The sequence below is a fragment of the Triticum aestivum genome, chromosome 5D (genome assembly GCF_018294505.1).
Source record: "Triticum aestivum cultivar Chinese Spring chromosome 5D, IWGSC CS RefSeq v2.1, whole genome shotgun sequence".
Lineage (NCBI taxonomy): Eukaryota > Viridiplantae > Streptophyta > Magnoliopsida > Poales > Poaceae > Triticum > Triticum aestivum.
Window position 1 is genome coordinate 404107296 of NC_057808.1, and position 3154 is coordinate 404110449.

A 3154-nucleotide genomic window follows, 5' to 3' on the forward strand; every position below is an offset into this window, starting at 1 on the left:
TTGCTCCACCGACGTACTTCTTCCTCCTATATCTACCTACGTACTCCCAAACCATCAGATACAGAGCCAAAACCCTATTTCCACCACCGCAACCTTCTGTACCCGTGAGATCCCATCTTGGGGCCTTTTCCGGCGCTCCGCCGGAGGGGGCATTGATCACGGAGGGCTTCTACATCAACACCATAGCCTCTCCGATGATGTGTGAGTAGTTTACCTCAAACCTTCATGTTCATAGTTATTAGCTAGATGGCTTCTTCTCTCTCTTTGGATCTCAATACAATGTTCTCCTCGATCTTCTTGGAGATCTATTCGATGTAATCTTCTTTTGCGGTGTGTTTGTCGAGATCCGATGAATTGTGGGTTTATGATCAAGATTATCTATGAACAATATTTTAATATCCTTTGAATTCTTTTATGTATAATTGGTTATCTTTGCAAGTCTCTTCGAATTATCAGTTTGGTTTGGCCTAATAGATTGATCTTTCTCGCAATGGGAGAAGTGCTTAGCTTTGGGTTCAATCTTGCGGTGCTCGATCCCAGTGACAGAAAGGGAAACGACACGTATTGTATTGTTGCCATCGAGGATTAAATGATGGGTTTTATATCATATTGCATGAGTTTATCCCTCTACATCATGTAATCTTGCTTAAAGCGTTACTCTGTTCTTATGAACTTAATACTCTAGATGCATGCTGCATAGCGGTCGATGTGTGGAGTAATAGTAGTAGATGCAGGCAGGAGTCGGTCTACTTGTCACGGACGTGATGCCTATATACATGATCATACCTAGATATTCTCATAACTATGCTCAATTCTATCAATTGCTCGACAGTAATTTGTTTACCCACCGTAATACTTATGCTCTTGAGAGAAGCCACTAGTGAAACCTATGGCCCCCGGGTCTATTTTCCATCATATTAATCTTCCAACACTTAGCTATTTTATTGCCGTCTATTTTAGTTTGCATCTTTATCATAAAAATACCAAAAATCTTATCTTATCATATCTATCAGATCTCACTCTCGTAAGTGACCGTGAAGGGATTGACAACCCCTTTATCGTGTTGGTTGCGAGGTTCTTATTTGTTTGTGTAGGTGCGTGGGACTTGTACGTGATCTCCTACTGGATTGATACCTTGGTTCTCAAAAACTGAGGGAAATACTTACGCTACTTTACTGCATCACCCTTTCCTCTTCAAGGGAAAACCAACGCAGTGCTCAAGAGGTAGCAAGAAGGATTTCTGGCGCCGTTGCCAGGGAGATTTGCGCCAAGTCAAGTCAAAATTTGACTCCCGATAACGAGCCATTTCTGGCGCCGTTGCCAGGGAGATTCAAGCCAAGTCAAGACATACCAATTACCCATGACAAACTCTTATCCCTCGCATTACATTATTTGCCATTTGCCTCTCATTTTCCTCTCCCCCACTTCACCCTTGCCGTTTTATTCGCCCTTTCTTTTCCGTTCGCCTCTTTTTCGCTTGCTTCTTATTTGGTCGTGTGTTGGATTGCTTGCTTGTCACGATGGCTCAAGATAATACTAAATTGTGTGACTTTACCAATACCAACAACAATGATTTTCTTAGCACTCCGATTGCTCCTCTTACCGATGCTGAATCTTTTGAAATTAATGCTGCTTTGTTGAATCTTGTCATGAAAGATCAATTCGCTGGCCTTCCTAGTGAAGATGCCGCTACCCATATGAATAGTTTCGTTGATTTGTGTGATATGCAAAAGAAGAAAGATGTGGACAATGATATTTTTAAATTGAAGCTATTTCCTTTTTCGCTTAGAGATCGTGCTAAAGTTTGGTTTCCTTCTTTGCCTAAAAATAGTATTGATTCATGGAATAAGTGCAAAGATGCTTTTATCTCTAAGTATTTTCCTCCCGCTAAGATCATCTCTCTTAGAAACGATATCATGAATTTTAAGCAACTCGATCATGAACATGTTGCACAAGCTTGGGAGAGGATGAAATTAATGATACGTAATTGCCCTACACATGGTTTGAATCTTTGGATGATTATACAAAAAATTTATGCCGGATTGAATTATGCTTCTACAAATCTTTTAGATTCGGCCGCGGGAGGCACTTTTATGGAAATCACCTTAGGAGAAGCTACTAAACTCCTAGATAATATTATGGTTAATTATTCTCAATGGCACACCGAAAGATCCACTAATAAAAAAGTGCATGCGATAGAAGAAATTAATGTTTTGAGTGGAAAGATGGATGAACTTATGAAATTATTTGCTACTAAAAGTGTTTCTTCTGATCCTAATGATATGCCTTTGTCTACTTTGATTGAGAATAATAATGAATCTATGGATGTGAATTTTGTTGGTAGGAATAATTTTGGTAACAACGCGTATAGAGGAAACTTTAATCCTAGGCCGTTCCCTAGTAATTCCTCTAATAATTATGGTAATTCCTACAACAATTCCTATGGAACTTTTAATAAGATGCCCTCTGAATGTGAGACTAGTGTTAAGGAGTTTATGAATTCGCAAAAGAATTTCAATGCTTTGCTTGAAGAAAAATTGCTTAAGGTTGATGAATTGGCTAGGAACATTGATAGAATTTCTCTTGATGTTGATTCTTTGAAACTTAGGTCTATTCCACCAAAGCATGATATCAATGAGTCTCTCAAAGACATGAGAATTTCCATTGATGAGTGCAAAGAAAGAACCGCTAGGATGCGTGCTAAGAAAGATTGCTTTGTGAAAGCGTGTTCTTCTAGTTTCTATGAAAATAAAGACGAAGATCTAAAAGTTATTGATGCGTCTCCTATTAAATCTTTGTTTTGCAATATGAATCTTGATAATGATGGGACTGGAGATGAGTCATCTTTACCTAGGAGGCGTCCCAAAAATTCGGAGTTTTTAGATCTTGATGCAAAAATTGGTAAAAGTGGGATTGAAGAGATTAAAACTTTAGATATTAATGAACCCACTATTTTGGATTTCAAGTAATTTAATTATGATAATTGCTCTTTGATATATTGTATTTCCTTGTTGCAATCCGTGCTAAATTCTCCTCATGCTTATAGCCAAAATAAAGCTTTTACCAAACATATCGTTGATGCTTTAATGCAATCTTATGAAGAAAAACTTGAGTTGGAAGTTTATAACCCTAGAAAACTTTATGATGAGTGGGA